This window comes from Talpa occidentalis, unplaced genomic scaffold, assembly GCF_014898055.3.
Source record: "Talpa occidentalis isolate TD23 unplaced genomic scaffold, MPIMG_talOcc4v2.1 talOcc4.3, whole genome shotgun sequence".
Lineage (NCBI taxonomy): Eukaryota > Metazoa > Chordata > Mammalia > Eulipotyphla > Talpidae > Talpa > Talpa occidentalis.
The window spans coordinates 67,835,378-67,861,000 of record NW_023603184.1 but is presented as its reverse complement, the minus strand read 5'-3'; the positions used below and the strand labels follow the sequence as shown (position 1 = coordinate 67,861,000).

The window sequence follows — 25,623 nt, the reverse complement described above, 5'->3', positions numbered from 1 at the left end:
TTATCTATCTCACTTATATAACATCTTATAGTCACATGTTGAAAGTTTAATCTGCCATATTTAGTTCAAAAGTCACCCATTTTATTTATATGTTCCCATGAAATATATTGTAATAAGTGTTAGTGTAACTAAATAAGGGTATGGCAAGTCTGAGGGGAATCTGATGATCCTTGCCAATCTACATAAGTAAACTGACACCTAAGCCTGTTACTGCCCCTGAATCCAAAAAATCAAAATTTAAGAAATACTAATCATGACAGCCAACTAGGTTTTCCCAAAAAGGCAACTATTTTGACCAATCAAATGTTCTGTTTTGTTTCTACATATAACTCCCTAGCTTGTGAGCAGAGAAACCCTAACCACTTTCAGTTTGGTGCTGTCCAATTTGAATTAATGTTTGAGCAAATAAATTCTTGAAAATTGTAATTTGTGTCAGTTTATCTTTCAATGCTACCTGTATCTCTAAGAAAAAGGAACCTTTTCATGAGAGTTTCCAATATTTTTTCTTTCTCCTGGGAAGTAGGTCTCTAATTCTTTATTTTTAATTGAAGTAATATTGTATTATAACCTTACATAAGTTTCAGTCTCTCTAATGATATTTTGCCCTTATAAACAACTCATGAGTGATGTTTATCCATGAAATGCTTGGTATCCATTATCATAATTTGAGTGTTAATATTTAATTGAGCTGTGCCCATTTTTAAAAATCCAAAATTAAATTTCTTAATCTAGTTTACAGTTGCTATATTTAATGAGTACAAGTTTTAGAGGCATGTTGGCTCAGTATCACTTAGGAAATGATAACTGGCTAGCTATTAAAAGCATGCTGCCTTGAGAGTTAGCAAAGAGGGGGAAGAAAAAATATGCCTGTCACCTCATATTCTTTTAATATTTTTGTAATCTATATTACATCACTTATTCTGATCTCAGAACTTCTTTTGCATATATCCTTTGATTCCCCTAGGACAAATTTGTTTAATTTTATAGAGGGTATTTCTAATTCTATAAATTCTCGCAATAGTCTAGCTGAGTAAAGTGACCTGGCTTTTGTCACTTATGCAGTCTCTCTTCCCTCCCCTGCTTTGAAGAACTTTGCAGTCTAACACCTTGAAAACCATTTTGACTTCCTGGAATAGGCCGAGGTCTTTGCAAGTTTTGATGACTTCATTCCTAATTTTCCCTATTCCTAGAATACTCTTCCCCTTCTGTTATACTTCAACAACTTTCTAGCATTCTTTTAAGGTTTAGTGAGACCATTAAAATTTTTTTATGTTATGGAATTCTTTCTTAAGTTTGCTTCTGGCTTGCGATGGGTCTTCTTTCTATGTGCTTTCTTAATGTTCTGTGTTTACTTATTTAATAATAGTAGGTTTTTACATGGTTTAATTCTCTTACTCATCCCAACAAACCTATCACACATAATTTTAAGTATCTCCAACCTCTTTTTATGCATGAGGAAACTGATGCAAAGAAAATTAAGGAACTAAGGGCTCACAACTAATTAAAGAGAGGTCTAATACTGACTCCATGTCAGTGCTACCCAGTAGAAATCTATTGTGAATTATAAATGCAATGATATATATGTATATTTAATTTCTAAAGGACACATTTAAAAAGTAAAAAGATAAATTAATTATATCAACATATTTTGTTTTGGATAACTAATATCTCATATAATCATATTTCAAAAATGACATACCTTATATTTTTCATACTACAGTTTTCAAAATCCAGTGTGAATTTTACTATTACAGTATACCTCAGTTTTGCCCAGTGCTCCAAAATATATGTGGCTAATTATTTGAACAATATGTAACATATGACTTTATCTTAATAATAGTTCTCTCCTTTGTATCGAAATAATTTTATTTCCTGTGTTTCCTATATCCTCCATTGAATTGTGATGTCCTTCATTTTGTGAGAAGTTATATATATGTAATCTGCCATATTTAGTTATAAGAAAGGGTATAATAAGAAAGGGTGTCAGAATTCGCGTTATAATGTTGTTTGGTAAATTCATGAGTGTAATTATACCTATACAGAATAGATGCTCAAAAATATTTTCTAGTTTGATTTAATTAGGCCAGGGGTAGGAAGCTCAACTCCTACAGGTGTTTAGATTTTATTTGAAATCCTATCCAACTTACCATCAAATTGAACAAGCCAAGGCAGTTCCTCAAAATGAACTCCATTATAGTCAAATTGTTCCATCTGTTTTCCCTAAATGAAAGAAACTTCCCTTGATGCTAGTCAAAAAAGTGAGTCTCCTTGACTTAGAACCTGATGCAAGCTTAATACCAGCCTTCCATTTCAGCCCAATAACATTCTTGGCAAACGGTGAGGCTCATGGGGTAAACTTTTTTATTTTAATGATATATATTTTTAAATATTTTATTTATTTATTTATACAAGCACTGGGTATAGTCAGAAGCATGGGAGGGTGAGAGAATTCACCAGAGCCAGAGCGGGGAACAGAACCTGCAGACTGATGAAATACACTGCTGAGGGGAGCAACGGGCGGCAGGAGAGGTCTGCGTGCCATGTGGGACCCTCGCCGGCGGCCGGGGATCGAACCGGCACTGCAGAGGCTGCGGGCAGCTTCGCAGCCCAGTGCTCAACCATTGTGCCACCAGGGGAGGCCCTGATATATTTTTTAAAGATTTATTCATACATACAAGAACTGGGGTACAGGCCAGTGTTGTGGGGGGTGAGAGGATTCACCAGAGGCAGAGTGAGGAACAGAACAGGCACGTCAACTGAAATACACTGCTGAGGGGAGCAGGGGTGAGTCAGGAGAGGTCTGCTGCTCCATGTGGGTAGCTCTCTGTCTGGGGCTTGAACTGCTCAGTGGCTGCAGTGGGCTTCATAGGTTGAGTCTTAACCTCTTGTGCCACCAGGGAGGGTAAACTTTTTTGCCCTCCAGGGTAAACTTTTTATAACAATTATCAATATTGGCCAATTTTTCAGAATGAATGAGAATGAATGTCAGTGGCTTCAGGATGAGTTTTCTGTCTTCCAAGGCTCTCTCTGGTTCATGGCCATGGGGACTGTGTAGGAGCATAAAGAGGGCAGTTACATAACACTCTAGAAGTCCAACATAACACTCCAGAAGTCCAACTTTATGTTTTCTTAGATTCTAAAGAATTTATCAATCCAAATTAACTGTTTAATTGTGTTTTAGGGTATGCTTTTGTGAAAAATGAAAGTGAATAGTGCTCAATATGTAGCTGGAACTTTTGGATTTCCAGTGGGCTGGCATGTGTGTATTGGGATTGAAGCTTCTGTTAGGAGTAGTTTTGGCATTCAGAATGGTGTGATGTGGTACTAAGTCTTTGAATCTAAGAATGGCTAAATGTTTGCCATTATCCAGAATTCCCCATACCTTGTTATCTGAAGAAGAATAATATAGAAGGAAAATATCAATTATACTTACATATTACTCTATCAGTCAATGCATGTCCATCACTGCACAAGTGAAATTCTTCCTGAAATTATGATAGGGCATGTAGATTTTTCTTAAGTTTTAAGTGAAACAACTGTTTTCTCCAGATGGCTCAATCTTAGCACTAGACTGCTCTAACAATTAAAGTAATGACTTCATATAAGAAGAGATGACGATGAACAGTCCTAATTATCTCCTTGACTTTCAGGCAGGCTCTAATAGGTTCAAATCATTAGACAAGAATTTAAAGAGACTCCAGAGGTCACATGGACTTAGACTTCTTTGGAATTCAGCCACAGAGATTCTGGAAGCATATGAAATAGCATACCCAACCATGACTTTTGGATACAATGACTCCTCATGATGTTAATTGTTTAATTTGTCTCATACAAATATAGTCACTAAATATTAAGTGTCCTAGAAGAGCTAATGCAACTCTTTCTATAATTACAAATTACATTATATTACAAACACAAATAGAAATTAATCCTAAAATGAGCACCATCGTTTTTCCATCATTTTTATGAGATGTTAGTAAATCCCCCCACTACTAGGAAATGGAGGAAAAAATGGTGGAGGAAACAACAGCTTAGTTCATATGAAATATTCCATTCTAGTGAGAAATCTGAATAGCTTTGCACTAAGCATGAACAGGCAATTATGTTTAGCTTGTTTATGAATCTCCTAAACCTTTTTATTTTTGCCTTTTGAACATTTTTTAGTAGAATTGTGATAGCCTTGTTGAAACACACTTTGTGATGCATCATATCTTCTCATCTTCCTGTGCATTAGTCTGTTACTAGCAAGTGGAAATCTCTTGGCCTCATGGAATCTGATGGACATTATGATAGATGTTTGTGAGGAGATTATTGTGGCACACAGGGAATGCTGGGAGACACTGGCCACCCTAAGTGCCACAGGAGTTTTCCCAGCCTGCAAGGAGAGTATTGCAAGATGACTTTCTTACACTTGTTAGGAGTGGAACTGGGGCCCTCTACTAAAAGGATCTGGAATCTATACATATATATATATAAAACATTATTCTTTTATATTTAGATAGCACTGTCATATATACATTTAAAAATTTCCATAAACCCTGCAGAAAATGGGCATCTAAGCATTTCCTTTACTACTACTGCTTCAGAAATAAATTTATCTCCCTTAGGAAATATTATACATGATGATTAAAATTCAAACACTAAACTCATAATCAAAAGTTATGAAAAATAAATACACTATAAAATTCTATTTCTGTAAAATATTATATTGCAATAGGGAACACACTACAGTATATCTACCACAAAGAATGAACCCCAACAGCAAGGAAACAAGTGTGAGTATATTGATCTAAATATCTTTTGTATCTCAAAAGTAACCATCACAAAAACAAAATGGCAACCTACAGGATAGGGAAAAATGTTTGCATATCACACGTAAGACCAACAGCTAATCTCCAAAATTTACACAATTCTTATTAATTCCAACAAGAAAAGCACAACCAAATCAAAACATGAACAAAGGACCTAAATAGACACTTTCCTAAATAAGAGATGCTGTTGACCTACAGGCATATGAAAAATTGTTTGTCATCACTTACTGTAAGGTAAATACAAATCAAAACCACATTGAGACACCACCTGATGCCTCTGAGAATGGCCCTATACAAAAGAATCAACAAATATTGAAGAGGTTGTAGAGAAGGAACTCATATCCTCTGTTGATATGAACACAAATCTGCAGAACTCCCATTAAAAATGGTATGGGTGTGTCTTAAGAAAATAAAAGTTGAAATTCTATGTTATCCAGCAATACCTTTGTTAGACATTTATCCAATAATATGAAAATTCTGATATGAAAAGATTAATCTATACCTATGTCTACAATTGGTAAGTTGTAGAACTTACCTTAGTTCCCTTTAAAAGAAAAATGGATAGTCCCTCCCTAGTGGCCCAAGGCTCTGTCTCTCTGATTTTTATCAGCAGCCACTATAGTACAAGTTTGAACCTGGCCAGGGAGGTAGCACACATGGCGCAGCAGAACTCTCCTGTCTCCCACTCTACTCCCCTTAGCAGTATATTTCACTAAATCTGCCTGTTGTGCTCACCACTCTGGAGAATCCGCTCACCCCCTGTAACTCTGGCCTATACCCCAGGTTGTCTCCACAAAAATAAATAAAAAAATGTTAAAAATATGTTTTATGAGTATTTTACCACCAAGCTAATAAATAAACCCTAGAACTCTGACTGTGGACTTGAGGATACCAGAGGTGGAGGGGGAAAGCGAATTGTGAGGAGGCACAGTGGACAATAGTGTAAGACTCTGGGTGCTTTGGTGTTGGGTATGATGTGGTCGCATATACCTGAATCCTGTGATACTACACCTCTAAATCACGTATAGTGCTATAAACTAATGTCACCTCAACAAAAGTAAATAAAAGCCAAGCAACTGGATATTTTGTATTGCATGTCTTTGGATTGAATCACACATTTTCATAGATAATGTTTTGAATTTTATCTTTCCTGCTATCTAAAGTCTACTCTTAGAATTATGTCTAATAAATAAGTATTCAGAGCCAACCTGTTGTACCCAAAATCGTTGGGTTTAATCATTGTATATTTTTAATTGAAGAAAGTCAAATGAATCCATAAATTTAAAAATCTGTCAGAACCAGATACTTTTTTTTTTATGTATTTTGTTTAAAAGATTCTGTATCAGAGCTGTATAGAAGCATAAGGTGAACTGTATATATAATTTCAAAATTCATGGTAACAACAACAAAAAAAGTTGGGATCAACGACAAAAAAAAAGTTGGGAAAAAACGTAATTACTCATTAAACACACACACAAACACACACACATATGTATGATAAGATGACATGAATCTAGCGTAAGAGTAAGAATCTAGTAGAGTAAGAGTAAGAGGACTCAGTAAATGGTCTCCCTTCAGCCATTTGAAGGTCATCATGCCATCCTTGCTGAATTTGAGAGGTGGCTCAATACCAGTCAAGCAGAGACTAGCTTTACTGTAACTTGTTGCTATTATGCTGCTGTCTCAGTTTCTGACTGTAGTCTGACAGTTGACACTGATGCAATTGAAAAAGCCATAACACATGCCCTGTAGAATACACTTTGTGGCAGATGTCCCTGAATTTGCCATATTTTGGTCTCAGTATTTCCCATCATGGAGCATTGCAATGACTTTCAGGAGCTGCTCTTTCCACTAAGGCTCTGAATGCTTTGGTAAAGAGATCTCGGTGCTAGAAGACAGAAGCCAGGTATTAGCATCCCCTAAAGCAGTTATTCCAAACCTCATTGCCAAATTGTATTTAAAATCTGTCTCCCATTAGAATTCTGACTCCATCATTCTCTTAATTATGTAATGTTAGTCCAGTTAATTAAGCTCCCTGAGGCTCAATTTTCTCTTATGAAAAAAGGACTATAGTTGTGAGAATTAAGCGAGAGATTTATAAATGCCTTTCCTATTGTAGATGATAATAAATGTGTTTTTAATGTACCATATAACTTTATTTTTTTTATTTTTAATAGAATTTAGATGCTTTTTTCTCCCCCTTTGCATTTCCTAGGAACATGGTAAACACTTAACAAAGAGCTGATTGACTATTCTAACGATAGATTGAAAAATTGTGTATATCATCTTGTTATTTAAGTCCCAAGACTTGTGTTAAGACAAAACAATAGTGCTTATTTTCTATATCATGTATCTATCTGTGAACACAGTTATCTACTAGTTTATTGGATTTGCGTTTCCAACTGTGCTCCACAGCAAATGTTATGAAGATAAAATGGAAGTTAAATAAGGCAGGATTTTGGCTCTTGTCTGGTTAATGATGTGCACAGTAAGTGTCATGTTAGTAAGAGGCCCAGGCAAGTTGATGTTTTCAGAGTAGAAAAATATTTCAGTGCTAGGAATCTCGTAGTCTGTAAAAGATCATGGGAGACAAAAAAAGGTGAAATAAAATACTTAAGGAAAAACATCTGTTTCTGTGATTACTTAACTCACTTCTTAACTTGGAGAAAAATAGCAAAATGACAGTTTAACTCTTGTGCTTTGTCAGGCCTAGATCTTTAGCTCTTACATAAAAGTGAGCAAGCCACCATCTGTGCAAGCAGGTGGCTTGAATTAAATGTGATGGTGAGCATTAAAAAGTCCTCTTTGAAGGGATGGCAAGGAATGGAGAATTTTAGCAAACCAAAATCACCATTAATAAAAAGAGAAATGTATACCATTGACTGTTTAATATAGTGTGAACTATTTGTACAAAAATTACTTTGAATTAGTGTTTTTGATTTTTTGGGGTTTTTTTTTGGGGGGGGTAAGATGCTTAAGAGTAGAATTACTGGGTTAAATGACAGGTCCATGCTTAATGTTTTGAGATACCTCCATACTATTCTCCATAAGGACTAGACCACATGGCATTCCCATGAGCAGTGCAGGAGAGTTCCCATTTCCCCACATTTAAGCTAGCACTTGTTTCTAGTCTTTTCCATGTGGGCCATTCTCACAAGTGTGAGGTGGTATCTCATTATGACTGTGGTTTGAATTTCTCAGAAAGGAAATTTGCTCTCCTATGTTCATTGTAGCACTATTTACTATAGCTAAAGTATGAAAACCACCTAAGTGCCTCAGAATAGATGGAAAGATCAAGAAGATGTGGTATATACAAAATAGTATACTACTCAGTGATCAAAAAATATAAACTCATGCCTTTTTCAGTAACTTGTGTGGAGCTTGGAAGGATAATGCTAAGTAAAGTAAGTCAGAGGAAGAAAGATAAAACCCAGAAAGATAAATATGTGGAATATAAAGTCACTAAATTAGTAGTAAGATAAGACTAGCTTAAAAAGTAACCTTTGAACACAGAAACATCAATTCCAAAGAGCACCTGCACCCCTATGTTTATAGCAGCACTATTTACAATAGCTAAGCTTTGGAAACAACCCAAATGCCCAAAAATAGATGACTGGATCAAGAAGATGTGGTACATATACACCATGGACTATTACTCAGCATTCAAAAAAGATAAACACATGCCATTTGCAGCAACATGGATGGCGCTGGAAGGGGTCATGCTCAGCGAAATAAGCCAGAAAGAAAAAGAAAAATACCGGATTGTCTCACTCATAGCAGGAATCTAGAAAACTTAAATAAGGGACCAGGAAAAAGAATAACTATAAGAAAGAAAATATCAAAATCAACAAACAACTATGAACCAGAGACACTCTATGGGGGGTGGGGGTTGGGAGGTGGGGAAAGGAGGGTTTGGGGTCAAAATAAAGGGGTTGTAATTATATGGGGAATATAAAAATAAAATTTAAAAAAAGTAATCTTTGATATTGACTATAAAACTGAAGCACCAAGGAGGGGAGGACATGGGGATGGGGAAGGGGAAAGAACAAAGAGGGAAAGAAGCACAATGGTTTATGGTGATGCACTATGGTGATAATACTTGATGAGGGTACCCCAATATTACCTCAGTTTATAATAAAAAAAAATATTTTTTGAAATTTAGGAATCTACATGCTTCCCATTTTCCCTTAGTAGTTCAATCATCAATGTGTTCACCCCAAGGGACAGACAGTACACAATCCTCTTTGTACTTCCTTCAGCAGACTTCTGTGGGTCAATGGAGGTCATCCTGGAAAGAGAGGTAGGGGTCACTGCCTTCTGGCCTAATACAGGTGTTCTCACCCAGGACTGAATTATGACATATTGTGATTCTCTAAGTTTCAGAGTAGAGATTCTTGAGACCCTGAAAGGATTTTCAGGAATTCTGTGTTCCTGAAAGGAAAACACAGAATGAAGAGTCAGATTAAGTAAACAATGTAGATGTCTGTCTTTGAATGTTGAAGAAAATGGTCTAGACTTGGAATCAAAATTCAGGAGTTTTAGTTCCTGATGCTTCATTGTGTTTATGTTTCTGTGGTTTTATTTTTTTTATTGATAAACGGAAAGGATTGATGTCTCCCAACATTTCAAAATCATTTGCAACTATTGATACTGTCAACTTTGTTGTTAGGAATCCTTTATAGAAACAATTTATAATAACTACTGATAATGCAATTAGAAAATCTAGTAAATCTGTATGACTACGATATTAATATTCATAGTTTATTCACGATCTGTTATGTGTAGAGGCCTGCATTATTAAAAGTAAGCATAATAAGGTTCAAAGAAAAAGAGACAAATTACAGATAATGACCATCACACAAAAATAAACCATTTTTTTAAAGTTAGTAAATATTTATTTATTGCTAATGCAATTCATGATCAGATGTGGTGTTGGCGTCAGTAGCTTGAGGAAAGTAACCACAGTAATAAAAACTATACTTACCACATTGGTTTTGTAATACTATGTAATTGTTTTTTAAGTAGAGTTTGTCCTGTTGTCAAGGCTTATTTGTAAATTAAGTTTGTTCCTAAGCAAATCTGATAACTCTTTTAAAAACTCAACAGGAGACTTGAAGCTGTGGTGGAGATTTGTGATTTTTCCAGAGTATACCTCTCTCTCTCCTCAGCAGTCTCAGACTGATCTGCTGCCAACATATTTTCTCCATGTCAGTAGAATGAGTCTTTAACTACATATCCTGGCAAAAGCACACATTCCTCTTGGCATACTTCACAAAAGTTGTCCACAAAAGTCTTGTGTTTTCAGGAAAAAATCATTTTTCTCTGGGGAAACATGATGTGGGAATATTATAAGACCTCAAACAAACAGGAAAATATTATCAAAATTTTAACGTACTAAAATGTATTCTCTATCATGGTCCCATTCTTCTAGTAATTATGCATGTATGTGCACATATGTACATACACAATCAAATATGCTGTATTTCCCTGCATGATGGAATGCTAGTTCATGGTAACTTTGTACAACCATTGTTTTCTTTGTAAATAAGACCTTTCATAAGTAAAATCAGTTATCATCAATGCACATACACTGGGTAATACATCTGTTTTCTGTGTCCCTTAGCCAAATTTGACTGTTTTCTGTTTTCCAAAATAATTTCTTTCTTAAAAATAAGCACAGATATGAGATTTAGCCTGTGCTGTTAGTACAATGCATATCCTTAGCACTCTTGGCCAAATCTGGACCAGTGAGAACAATGGATCTGTGATTGAAAAACCTGGAAAAGGAAATTTGACTTTTCTTGTGGGTCTTGAACATGAGAAATTGTATAGTTTCCAGGTGGTGTAGTCATCTTTTGATTGTGAAGGAAAAGCCTGTATTAATGGAGCTATCTGAATGAAAATTATATGACAGTACCCAAAACCCAGTGTCACCATTTGAGACTCTGCAATTAAATTACACCTGAAGCCAGACATACAATATAATCATTTATTGGGTTTCAGTTCATTTGGGTTGAGTGTTCTTATAGCTGAAATAGAAATAGTACTTTCCTTTCCTCCTCTCCTACTTTGAAATACAAAATGGTAATAATGACTTATCTATGTGTTCTTATCTGATAAATTTTCTTTTAAGAACAAACATTTAATAGCTATTTACAGCTAGGTAAAGTGCATTCTAGGCATATATCAGAATATGATTAAATTCATGTTGGGAAAATCCCCCCATCCTTCTGTGTTCTTCTCAGACTGGGTGGAACAAAAATTATCATCAGACAGATAGATTGCTAGGAGAAAAAGACCAAATTTTATAACAATCATTTGGACAATTAATATGGCTGCAAATTCTACCGTAAATGATTCTGAGGCTTTATAAACTGAGATAAGGAACAAGAGAGGGTATTGGGGTGTCAGTCATCGAGAGAGAAGAGCACCTCACAGGATGAAGAAGACTGTGCCTGTGACAAAACCTTCCCCTAGATAGTTTTCCTGTCTTGAGATTAGTTTCTCTCATAAAGAGTTTATTTCTTGAGATGACCCCAAATGTAGGTAATCTTCATTCTCCAGTGCTAAGGTGACACATGTTGGAAAAAGCCTGCTCTGGACATATTTGAAATCTATCTGAAGATTTTTGAGAAAGTCAAGCCTACATACTTTATAGATCTTGAACTCATCAGACCTTTTCTTTAACCAACTGAGATTTTCTTATAAGTACTGTTTTTTAAAAAGCCTAAATATTTTTGAGAATTGATTTTATACAAATTCAAAGACAAAAACATTTTGTCGAAGTGTATTCTCATTTCCACTAAACTCAACCATAGAACTATAATTTTCAGTATTAGTGATCATCCTGTGCATATCTAATATATTTTATATTTCTGACATTCATTCCCGAGGTTGATTATCTTTATGTATCTGAATATTTAATCATACCTTTTGTCACTTTTTTTCAATACTGTTTGTTTAAATCAGTGCAGTATTCCATTTTGCTCAACTAAATTAATTTCCTGTTCATTAAGTCTTACCTTATGATTCAATTATATACTTCTTAGAGTATAGTGATCAACTTCAGTCTGAAAAGATCTAATTGAAAAATGTAAAAATTAATAAAGGTGTGCCATTGTGCATTTTATGAGTCACTGCATCCATTGTTTAGACAAATTAATTAATTTGTCAGACAACAATTCCTCATTTGTAATTTATGAAATATTTTCAGGGTTAGTTATACAACATCTACATTTCTCTTTTTACATATTAAATATCACTTATTTTTCTGTATTTTCCATTATCATGTTTCAATTTATTTTTCTTTCTGTAATGTCAGTTTAAGCTGAAAGTGTTAAACATTTGAAATAACCAGTGGAGAATTTTCAGTAATGTTGAATCTATAATAATTTTAACAGAAGAAAAAGGGATGCAGACCATGATATATACTGAGATTTTATGTGTATAAGGAAACAGAAATTTTCAGTTATTTTTGTTTGAAATGTTCAAATTATATGACTATTCTCTGGTGAATATGTTATTTTATAATCAGAAGAGAAGCAAAATGTTACTGATTTTGACAGACATCCCATATGGCTTTTTCTTTTGTTATTTTGAGTATGCTGATATTAAGCATGACAGTAAAAATAATTTCATAAGATAAAGAAATCTGCTTATGATGAGCCATTATTGGATAATGGTAATGGATCCATATGTCCATTCAATTGAAAGACTGATATCAATATATTATAGCTGATAAGAAAGACATAACCTTATTATGAATATCAGAGAATAAATTTTTTCGTCAGTGCAATGATCTCAACAGCCAGTGAAGATTGGCCAAAGTGCATAGATGACCAGGACAAAGTAGAGGAGTCTATCAAAATAACTAAATAATAGATGGTTAAATCTCACAGATAGATATTTATATAGTGGAATTCAGAACTATAAAGGGTAATCAGTTAGAATTATAAATGGTAATCAGTGTTGCAGGATCAAAGCATCAATGGAATTTGTAGAATTAATGTTCATTTTTTGTTTATAATCTGTAAGTTTGATGAAAAATTATCTGATTTATGACTAAGTCAATACAATGTCACTGTCCAATTTGGGACCATTTTATTAGTGATGTAGAAATTAATGTTAAAATTCATACCTTGAGAGGAAAGGGAAAGATGTTTATTATTTTTTTAAAGATTTATTTACCTGTGCATACAACAGCTGGGTACAGGCCAAAGGTGCAGGGGTAGGGGGTGAGGGGATTAACCAGAGACAGAGTGGGAAACAAAATAGGCAGACTGACTGAAATACACTGCTGAGGGGAACAGTGGGCGAAACAGAAGAGGTCTGCTGCACCACGTGGTTGTTCACTGGCCGGCTGGGGATCAAACTTGTGCTGCAGAGGCTGCAGATTGCTTCATACTGCTGTGCTTAACTCCTTGCACCACCAGGGAGGCCCCCGAAAGACGTTTAAATCGAGGGAGTATAGCTTTAAATGAGTATGAAGGGTCTGAGATTTTACCTTAGTTGCAAAATAACATATATGTAAAAATGAGGCCTCTGGATCAGAAGCAAAATAGCATTATCCCTAAAAGCAAGATACAAATCACCAGAGTACAAGATGGTACCTTCACATACAGTGAAGGAAGCTACAGGAATAGAACCGTAAAATAAGAAAATGCTCATCTTGTATAGGATTGCGGGTGACCTGTCCTTCCTCCAGAAGTACATTGGAATTTGGCATTAGCTCAGTTTATCTTTTCAAGCAGAGAAAAAAATGGTGACAGTTTAGTGGTTAAATAATGAAAATAGAAGTAGAAGAGAATGGAGTGATTTAGATATTTGCCTAACCTTTTTTTGTTCTTTATGTTTTTCAGTTTAGCTCTTAGTTCAATTTAAGTTCTATTCTCTTCATGGGTTTGTCACTACAGTGCAGAAATCTAGAGTTTAGGATCACAGAAGCACAAACTACCTTTTCTGCTCATTTTACATGAAATATTCAGAGAAGCCATAAGTTTGTTGATGTCTTCCCTTTACCTGTAGTCTTTAGAAGTGTTGACCACTAATGTGGATATACTTGAGTTTGAAGTAAGAAAGCTTTCATCCCTACTGTAGTGAGTGACTTTTGTAGGATTTAACTGAAGAGACTTAAGAACCAATTACAATTGGTACTTACGCTACTGTTTAGCAAACAAACCTTCTGGTGGGAAAAGATATTTGAAATTCTAGACAGGAGTGTTTTATTTTCCTCTTATGTGAACTTTTTTGCAAATATATTTTCTAAAGAATGAAATGATTATTTGAAAATTGCTGCTATTCACATTTTAGCTACAAATTAAAAAAAAAAAAACCACACACATCATTTAGTTGAGTGGTCATCAACTGCTCAGTTATTGAGCCTGGAAAAGGCTCTTTACCACAGGAAGTGCCATTCACAGGATTGACACTTCCATATAAATAAATGATGATTACTTACAATTATGATGACTTTTACATGAAGAGCACCTTTATTCTGGTTAGTCTTTACAAAAATGCATTTATTTTATACACTTTATCTTATTTACCAGTAATTCAAATAATCTTAACAGAAATATTTCTCTGGTGAGGCTGGACAACAAAAAATGCTTTTAAGTATACAATCACTTAGGGGATCCAAAATAGCATTTTCTAGTAACATTGCAGGGATCAGTGACTAAATTAATGTTTATAAACATAGTAAGTAAAAAATATGTTCTTTGAGTAAGGCACACAATTAACTGTCTAACACAGAATTTAGTAACCTTATTCTTTAAATAACCACAATGTAAGTATTTAAAAGCTTTGTTAACCATATGTTCTTGTTGCACTACTCAAATCTGCCATTGTAGGGTGAAAGCAGCCATGGGAAATATGTAAATTAAAAAATGAATAAACATGACCGTGGGCCAAAATATGGTGGGCCCAAATTTGGCCCACAGCCATAGCCAGTCTGTGACTATCTTGTCTAGAGTATTAAACTAATTCTATCTTTTTCTTCTTTACATGTTTATACGTATAGATAATATATAATTAACTGTTAAAATTAGGGCCTCCCCAGTGGCGCAGAGGTTGAGTGCTGGGTTGGGAAGCTGCCTGCAGCCTCTGCAGCACCGATTCAATCCCCGGCTGCTCCCTGGCCACCAGAGGAGGGTCCCGCATGGCGTGCGGACCTCTCCTGCCGCCCGCTGCTCCCCTCAGCAGTGTGCCTTGGTCCTTCTGCCTGCTCTGCTCCCCGCTCTGGCTCTGGTGAATTCTCTCACCCTCCCGCGCTTCTGACTGTACCCAGTGCTTGTATAAATAAATAAAAAATAAATAAATATTTTAAAAAAATTAAAATTATATGAAATATTTCATTTACTAAGTTAATTGCTTTAAAATTGTTAATTTTTAAAAACTTCATCATGCTATTTATAATTCATATTAATTTAATTACTACTAATGAATGTATATTGATGATAATATATAATTTAAATTTAATGCCAAAACATATGAAAGTAGATTACTAAAGTTTAGATTTGCAAGGTAATATTAAAGAAAAATTATTCTGACACTTGTCAAAATAGCAAGAAAGTCTTTAATTTTTTCTTTTTTGTAAGATTTATTTAATTTTTTATGCATGCAAGAACTGGGATCTAGGCCAGAGGTGCAGGGGATGAGAGGATTCACCAGGGACAGTGCGGGGCATAGAACAAGTGGATTTACTGAAATATACTGAAGGGGTCTGCTGTGCCATTTGAGCTAGCTCCCTGGCTGGGGATTGAACTCAGGCTGCAGTGGGTATAGTGTGATAGCTCTGAGACTTAACCCCTGCTCCACCTGGAAGGCCCACAAGGAAGTCTTACTTCAAGACCATCACAATAGAGGAGTGACTATTGTAATAGGAACAGAGACTGAACTCAACTCTCCAAATAGCAAAAACCCTAAGAGTAAAGACCAAGGAGCAAGGCCAGGGGACCCTGGATGATGTCTCTGGTTGCAAGGGGGAGTCCCTCATCCTTCCAGGTTCTTCTCGGGCTGGGAGTGTAATCAAAACACCATCAGGTGATTTGGCAAAGGAAAAAAAAAATAGTTTAAGAACATACTTAAGGAGAGTTTACATAAAGTCTAAAGGAGAATGAAAGTGAACTTTCGGGTATTTATTCTGTTTAGAGTCTTGAGGCTTCTAGGAGAGATAGGAGGAGACTTCACATAACAGACAGTGAGGTGCTTAATTCCTTTTAACCCTCAGGGTAAAATGAGATTTTTCAGATATAGACTAGGATTTGTTTACTGATAAAACTACAGCTGAATCAGACATCCCCTCCCCATCTGTGTTCTTGTACTTCATAAAGGTGGGAGGAGTGATTGCTTCTTTGATTAGGAAAAGGGCAGACGTTTAGGATTTGAAGATTAGTGAAGGAAAATGGACTTAAACTAGAACAAAAACTTCTCAATTTAATGGTAGTATACTTCCCAGGGCTAACAGAATTTCAACTGACCTCTCAATCCTAAACCAAGGTGACAAGAAGCCTACTCTGGGCATAATGAGAAAAGTCTCTCTGTCCTTTTTGGAGAGACAGAACCCACAATGGAAAATTACTAAGACAAAGGATGAGGGTTTGGGGGGGTATTAAATTCACCTGACCTGCTTCTTGCTAAAAGGTGTTAGATTTCAAATGTAAGTAATGAGGAATTTGGTCAGATATCAAAGATGAAAGGATTCTTGTTAAATGCATTTGAAGTCAAAGAAGGCCTAGTTGGGTAGACTCAGATGATCCTGACTGACTTTTAGTCAAGGAGAGGGAGTCTTTATTATTGAAGTTCCATTGTATCACAACCTTGGTAGTGTTTTGACAATAGAGGATTTGCCCCCTCAGGTATAGCAGTCAACACAGATAAACTCATGTTAAATGTATTTCTAAATGAAGTTGAACTTGTTGAGCATGACAAAGCTCAGCTGAGTTTATTGCTTACGTTAGCAAAGGAGATTGATGTCGTTTTTGGAGTCAGTGAGTTTGGAGTGCGGGGGTCCTTGGGCTCACTCTGGAAAAGGTTTCACCAAGAGCTCCCCTTTCAGAGGCACACGGCGAGTTTCCCAGGTGAGTTCTTCATGAGACAGAGACCTTAGTTATTGTAGCGGCAGGAAGGGATGGAGCAGGTTTGCTCTGACCCGAGAAGACGGGTAAAGGAGGGAGTCCTGGAGTCCTCAGTGGCTTTTGCAGACTTTTATTGAGTTTACCAGATACATGGCAGGCAGGGATGCTAGTGGGCCGGGAGGCTGGCAGGCCTCCTAGTCCCCAGCGAGTCTTCTCTCTCTCTGGGCTCTTTGATGTTCTGTTCTTTTGTTCTGCTGTTCTGCTGGCATCCCCATGTGACGCCACACTTATGAGCCCAGTCCTCAACCCACTTACATATGCCCACACCCTACTCCAGGTGCCCACCATCAGGCATACATTCAGGACCACAGAGATCCATCATCAATCCCAATGGTGGGAGTGCAGAAAAGCCTGATACTTTTTTAACTTTCCCTACAGTTACATTTGAAAGAGTAGGTTTATTAGAAAAGGGACAGAAGAATAAAGTACATTGCATAGACACAAGCAGGCAGGAAGAGCTGCCCTGAAAGGGACAGGTTTGCTCTAAGAGTCCTGCATGGTTGCACGTGGGTGGCCTTAAGGAGGGCGGCCTCCGCTGAGGGAGGTCAGTGAAGAGAAGCCCCTGCATAGTACAGGTCACCTGCAGGCTGGTAGCTGCTGCCCTGAGGAGGGAGAGTTGGTGAAAGGAAGTACCTGCATAGTAACAGGTGGGCAGAAAGACTGCTGCCCCATTGTGGGGGCAGAGTTAAGTTTTCTCATCTTCTTTTGGTAGGGAGGGACTTATCTTTGTGGGTGGATGGTTTGTTCCTCAATTTCCATTATCTTCACCTTCAAGTCTGTGCTCCTGACACTCCCTATAGCAGCCTGATAGTTTCTGGGTGTTGTGCCTCCTGATCTGGGCATTGATGCCTAAGGGCCTTGGTTTCTATAGCTGGGTTAATGGCTTATGTTAATCCCTTCTACCTCCACCTCCTTGTGTGAGGAGGTGGTGGCATCTCCTTCTGGTGATGCCTTCTTTAGGTTTTCTATCCTTTCCTCCATCAAATGTGCGGGAGGATTGTCTTGACAGCAATTGAGCAGTGTATGTAAAGGCAGTGAAATGGGGCAGGCTCAAGGGTCCAGGGATGACTCCGTCAATGCCTTCTTATCAGTTTGCTTAAAAATTCAGGGTACATTGAAGTAAAATAACAGGATATAGGGCCACAGGAAGTGATAAAGGGAATAGAGCGGATGGGGGCAGGCAGAAGGGAAGAAAAAAATTTGAGAAATACTATTTAAGAACAAGATTATCAGCAGCCTTGGCTAAGCATTTACATCATCTGAGGATCTCTTAGATGATACTGATGCCTGAATTCCACCCCAGGAAATTTGCATCTAGTAAATCTAGGATATCTCAGGGACCAGTGTTTTTTAAGAAAATGTTTGTCAGAATACTTGAATATGTGGCCAAGATTGAGCTAGATTGCTTTAGAAGAATTCTCTGATTCAGTCAGAGGAATTTCACCACCAGACATGTGTATTTCCTACTTTATGCTATATATAAATCTTGAGAGGCATTACCTGATTTTATTATTGCTGTAATTTTCAGTACATGAACACAGTCTAGGGTGGAAGGGTACACAGATATTTGTGAACAATAATGGACAATAAACAAGTGCAAAAATAAAAAAATATATATATAGAAGAGAAAATTTACTGTTCAGCACATGGCCAAACACAGTCCTATTGTAACAGGGTGGTCCCCAGGAAAGGGGGAGGTTCCCTGCCCCACCCAACTCTCCCTGTCCTATAACACTACCTCAGATAATGTCTGTTGAGCAGAGACCAGGGTACAATAAGCAGCCAGGTAGAGATTAGACACATCAGCATTCCACGTTTCAAGGTCAGCATCACAGCTCTGCTCTGCTCTAGCCCTCAGCTATCTCTATTCAGAGGGCCAGGAATGAAGACCGGAAAGTTCTGCCTTGGCTATGAGCACTACCCACTGGCTTGGAGGCTGCTCTTCACTGTTCCTCTAACAGGAAGGGCAACGGAGGGGAGGAATGTTTATGAGGCAGGGCATCTTTTTTGACAGATGTTTCCATAAGTAGTGTTGATTGGAATGGGGTGGAGTTTTGTAAGAGTTTAGGTTTGGTAAATCCAGGCAGGTGAGTGTTGGGAGAGGCGCTTGGATAATAAACAGTCATTTCATTGAGCTATGTATTATTCTGAGAAAGAGATATTTATTTTAGCAAGTGCTAGATAGACTATTTTTTAAGTAAATGGATTTTCAGAAAGTTCCTAAAAAATAGGTTGAAGTTATTTGTAACCTCATCTTCCTGGCAAGAAATTTCCTGAAATATTAAACTTATATTAATGCAGACAGTTGAATAGTAAACTCGTGTTAACGTGGAATATAGAATGTAGGTGTGGAAAGTTTCCGTTCTCAAAGCAACAATAAAATAGGCCCTTTATTGAGTTTATAAAGTACTTAAAAACTAAAAACAACATATTAAAAGTCAATTAAAATAGGTCATGAAAAATTGAAGGAAATTATATGATTAAATATTAAATGACTAGTAGAAGAGTTCAGATGAAAGAGAGTTTGAACGAGGACTTTAGAAGTATTAGGGATTTAACATTTTTTGAAATAGCTGAAAAGTTTGTTCAGATCCAGGCATTTGTTAGTGGGTATGTAGGGTAAGTGAATCAAACAGGCTTTTTACACTAGTAGCCTCTATGGCTATCACCTGCGGCCTTGATCCTGCTAATGTAGAAAGTGCTTGGGAGCGTGGGCATGGAGCACGTGTGCTAATTGTGGACACCTGGAGTGTGGGAGCACCGCTATGTGTATGTGTGCACACCTGAGCCTAGGTTAAAAGCAGCAACCATAGCGGCAGTGTGAGGATGAGCAAGCTGACTACAGAAGAGGTGAGACCATGAGATAATGCAGGAGAGAGAAAAGAGAGAGCTCAGAGAAGGAGCTTAGAGATGTGGAGGGCTGGGAGGCTAGGTTGCCTGCCTCTCAGCACCTCCTATCCAGCCCATGGCAGCCTCCCTGCTTGGTGTGCCTGTGTACCTGGTTCCCCAAGAGCATTAAAGCCTGAAAAATCCACCGAGGGCTCCGGGACTCTCCTTTATCCGTCTACCTGTAATCGATAGTGAACCTGTCCTGTGTTTGCTGGAACTAAGCAGAATTTGTTATAGGACAGGGAGAGGGGCAGCCCAAGCCCCGCAAACCTGCCTATTCTAAATGGGTTCTGCCATCCGCCGCATCAACACAAAACATAGGAGACTTTAATGGGAAGGAACTTTAATAAAACTAGGAAACAATACAGGTAAGGCAAAGAGTCTAGTTTCTAAATGAAGCACCCAAAGTTACCCGTCCCCTTGTGGGTAAAAGTCCATCTATATGGGATTGGCCCAGAGCAAGGCCCCAAAGCCTGCCACAAGTCTAAAACATCTTCCAGTGGGGACCCACAGAAAAGGGTCACAAACAACTGGACAAGCCCGGAAGAAAAAGAGCAAAATCAACATTAAGATAAAAGCTGTCATGGTCGCCTCCCCAAGGGTCTCACCCACATCTGTGTCACCCCGTCCACGACCAAAAGGCAAGTGCAGTTTCTTCACGTGTCTCTAGGCTCCATGCGCCTCCTCCAGGGCTCCTGGCTCCATCCTGCTTCCTTCCTCAGTCTCTTCTGCAGCTTCTTCTCTTGCTGCTCAGCTCCACCCTCCCTTGGGTGGGGCAGGGAACCTCCCCCTTTCCTGGGGACCACCCTGTTACAAATTGAGTGAGAGTGAAGTATGACACTTGGACAACTATAAACAACAAGTAATCTAGACTATTTTATATACTATCAAGAGAAAATAATTACGAAGGTGCATGTCAAAGTTACGCAATGGATAAACCGATTGCTGGTCTTTGATTTTATACTTCCTTATTAGGGAGCCAGCCTTTTGGGGCATTATTTAGCATCAGTTAGGCTATGTTATAAGAATAAAGATGTTCAGAACACTTAAAAAACTAAAATAATCACCCAAATGAGACGTTATAATCACAATATTGATACAGGAGGTAAAAAGGGAAGATGTAATGACCGTAAGGGTGTATATATAGACTTTTAAATGAAAATGTAGACAAAACTATAAGGCATTTCATTTTAGTCTACTGAGGTTTATGTGTCTGCAAGGCATTTTTGTGATCTAACAGGGAACAAGAAATAGAAAACTGGCATACAGGAGAGGTCAGTATTTGAGTTGAAAGTTTAAGAATCAAGATAAGAAGATCTGAGTAGAAAAGGATCACTCAGATTAATGGTTGGGGAAAAAAATTAAAGCTCAGACTGAGCTAAGCTTTGAAGGATGCCTTTGTTTAGATAGCGATTGGTGTATAAAACATACAGGAATTTTTGAAGAAAGATTTCCGGGGCAAAGTAATTTTCAAAGTCAAGAGAAGAGTATTTCAAAATCCTTTTGTTCATCATTTTCACACACTGCAAAGTCAAGGGTGGTGGGATTAAGGCTGGGAGAACACTGAGTTATTGCAAGTCAGTGGTAATGTGGGAAGTTTTCAATTTCTGGAGAGTGAGGACTGCACTATATTTCAAGGAGATTTGGAAAATACTATGCATGATGGGTGCGCAGAAAAGGCAGAAACCCATATATAAAAGGTTTATTGAGGCTTATTGTGAAAGGAAAAAAAAATCAGGAAGAGAACAAAAGAGCTGAATGGAGGTTATTATTGCCATCGTTACTGCTGTTGATAATACACAGGAGAAATATATATACCATGAAAAGTACAAGTAGCTGACAAGAGGTGGCAGAAATTATAGACATTTAAGAGCTTGGAACACAATGTTTCAGTTACAAAACAGCCCTTTGCTTTACAAAGGAGAAGAATCACCTCTATCCAGAAGTCCTGGGTAAAAAGAAGAGTTTATATAGAATGAGAATTTGAAGTTGACAAAAAGGATAATGAAGCTATTTCTGGTGGGCACAATTTTCTCTGGCAAATTTATGGAGGAAAGCTTTGCATAGCTGTGAGAAGAGTTGATGAATGAGGTGTCTATTGTATTTTAACTGTGATTGGCTCTTTATTCTACATTTACTATTGCTATAATTTTTTGATGATTAAATCTTAATATTTAACAAACCCTTAAAATTTTGGCACATGCTCTGTGATAATCATTGCATCATTTCTCTGTTTTCTAATATTTCTCAAATTATTGTTGCAGCATGATTTTTTAATATTGGCTGCTATAGAATTTTCATTTTAGATATATTTAATTAATTGTTAAAGGAGGATTATACTTGGTTTAAAATATCACAAATAATTAATTTGCCAAGTTTTTTCCTCAAAGAAAACTTCCTTTATAGGTATATTATAGGTTTGATTTTGAAATATTATAGGCAAATCATCATGTCAAAATTAAATGACTACTTAAACAATCAGTAACATAAACAATCAGTGGGGTGACTTTATGCTGATATATAAGGAAGGTAAATTTGTCAGCTGTAAACTCCCAGAAAGCCCCCAGAGTAACCTGTTAAGCAAACCTGATTTTAATATCTGTTGTATTCAAGGTGGATTTGATAGTCCTAGAATGTCCACAAAGAGGGGGTAGCTGGTGGAATCAGAGGATCTATAAGTCCCAGGGACCTAATTGAGTGATTGACAGGCCTTTCAATGTGAGGATTTGGTTGATACTGTACATGTTGCATGTATAAGTTTAGGATTGGTGAACAAAGATGTAAATATCTTGAAATAAATCTTAAGTAAACAACTGTTTGAGAATTAAGAAATTTGCTCAGTTGTAGAAGTTTATAAATAAGATAAACTGATTTTCTTAAAGCTTCTGAAGCAAAAATAAAGTACTTGTACAGATTTAAGACTAAGAATTTACTAAGAATTTACTAGAACTAATAAAATCTTATGGATGTAACTTGTTTGGATCTTGGTCTTTATAGCTGAGGTGAGTGCAGAGGCCTCAGTTCTCAATTCCAAAGCAAATTAAAAACTTGTTTATAATGGAAAAGTGCTTTACTAACTGCTATGAGTGGAAGAAGTATAAAATAAAATATTGTATTTATCTGAAAGATCTTAAAGTAGCAAATGCTATTATGTTTGCTTTCCCTTGGATAGATTATGGAAAAAAGGACTGGACAGAAGTGACAGTAATAACTATTTGGGGGACCAGATGCTAAATATAAATTCTTGGAGCTCGGGAAAGACAGACTAGACAGTGGTTGTATCTGCTCACATCTTTTCATTTTAAAAGCTAAAGAAAGATTATTTAATCAAAGCACTGTAAAATGTGTAATACTGTTTTTTAAGAATGTTTCAAGTATACTTATCTTGATCTTCCTGTGTTAATGCACTTTATTCATTGATCTGATTCACTCACATTTCATTTCCTAATATTAAACAAAATATGAAGTGACAACTTTGAAATATAGTTCCAGAAAGTAATTTATTAATGCAATAATAGGACTTCCAAAACTGGGAGATTCCACTAGGGTTTATAAATCAAACAGTAAAGTAGAATAAATATGGGGCTCAGAAGACCAGATTTAAAGTCTGGGAAAAATTAATGATAATTAATATAGGCAGATATTAGATGCTTTTAAAATAATCCATGCAGAAATATTTATTAAATATTAAGCTACATGATTATACTTGTTTTAAAAAAAGTTTCTTTTAGTAGTGCAACATTGAGAGTTACATAATAGTAAAATTTATCATCTACTTGGATTTTCTCTTATTATAATAGATTATGGGCTATACAGTACTCTACTTCCTCCATTGAAGAGGAATCACTGTTCATCTAAAAAAAAAAATTCTCTAAAATTGTCTTTCTCCCTAAGCTCACAAACTTCATCCTAATTTAAATTTTGTGATGCTGGCCCCTGCAAGAAGTGCCTCTCTTTAAGGGGTCTTCTGCCTTATTTTTTTCCATAATGCAGAGGAAAATGCTTTTTCTCTTAGTTTATTGTCAAATAATATTGTAAGGATAATTTATTAATACCTGCTCTTTGAATAATTTGCTAATCTATGGTGGTAAATTTATCACTGTTAAGTGATCCAAATGAGAATTTCAAGACAGATAATGGAGGATTGATTGGGGTTGGTTTATTGATTTGAGGCTCCTGGTCTAGAATGACCTGAGGAAGATCAACTGTGAAATACAGGTGACTGATGTTCCTCTTGAGCTGAGATCATAAATATGGGATAGTAGTAAAGAAAGAGAAAAGGAATGGAAATAGCATTTATTTCACTATATATATTTTAATGTTGTAAACCTGCTAGTTGTTCTATGTCACTGGAAAGAACCACAGATAAAGTTAGTGATAAAAAGAACCCAATTTCTCTATAGCTGGTGAAAGATGTTCAGAAGTTGATACAAGCCCTTAATTTTAAAGATAACGTAGGAATATTTTTCATCTCAGATGGTAACTTGGAAATAACATACTGACTTTTTCTCATTTCATAAAACACCATTTGCCTTTTACCTGTACCCAGTCCACAGTTCCAACATGCCATTGTCTTCATGTCATTAAGGGTAAAAACTATTGACCTTCTGAGTCATCAGTCATATTGAACCCTCAGTTTTCTAAATGAAACACTGAAGAAAACAAAAAAAAAAAACAAACTTCATTTTTGCTAGTATCGATGGGTTCTCATCGATATATATCTATATATATATATATAGATATATATATATATACTATTTATATAGTGTGAAATGACTAGAAAGCAGGTGAAAAAAATCTTGCCCTGCCAACTGTCATTTACACATAATTGTCACAACCTACCAGCCACTACTTGTCATTGCACAGATGAGAATATTCTGGTGCTGAGAGTTTGTAACTTACATAACTTCATTCTCTATGAATAATGGACCCAGCCACCTTCAATATTGTCTTTCTTCTGAAAATGGGCAGGAGTTATGGAGGTGCAATACCTTGGAAAATGTTGGATAAAAATGGAAAAGAGATCATCATTTAAAAAAAGAAAGTTCCTAATTTTGCTTAAATTTGGTTATCTTTCCTTCTAATTCTTACAAATATAGATATAATTGTATAGATATAAATGATATATATTTTTTAAATTCTGAGTATCCCCTGGCAGTTTTCCCTCAGGTTGATATTCTCACTATGAACTATTTTTAAGGTGATCTGATTTCCCAAAAAATACAACTCACTGACTAACAAAAATATATAAGGTCAACAGCTGTCTAGGAGCACTGCAATTATTTAACAGAGAGATCATTCTCATAAAATTGACAATGTAGCAGTCTGAGAATTTTATCTTTGATCACACAAGTCAGATAAAGAAGCAGAGGCAGCATTTTCAACCCACAGGAAAAAGTGTTGAATGGAAACAGTGCTGGTAGAAGTGGATACCTGGAAAGGTTTTCCATGAGGATGGTTCCATATGAGTCACATTGGAATTGTGTAGTTATGGTTAATTGGCTTCCATTCTTATAAATGTAACTAATCATTAATAGCTTACTTTGGAAACCAGAGGTATTTTCTTTGTCCTTTGTTATCTCAAAATGAGTAGCAGATTGCCAATATTTTAATTAGTTTTTATTTGTTAAGCCAGGAGTCTGAATGACCCCCTCACTAACCCTATTTTCATTGCACAATGGGCCATGTGCTAGATGGGCTTCCTGATCGTTGAAGAGAATTAATGTGAGCTAAGTGCAGAAATCTGCTCAGGTTATTAAAGGCTAACAATGATTGTTCCAATGTATCTG

The 25,623-nt window shown here is 36.4% G+C and overlaps 1 protein-coding gene across 4 annotated transcripts in view; it reads left to right on the top strand.

Annotated features, from left to right (window-relative positions):
• The window catches only part of DPP10 (dipeptidyl peptidase like 10), a 611,591-nt gene that overhangs the window by 292,200 nt on the left and 293,768 nt on the right, over positions 1-25,623 (top strand). The gene's annotated exons all lie outside the window — the stretch shown is intronic.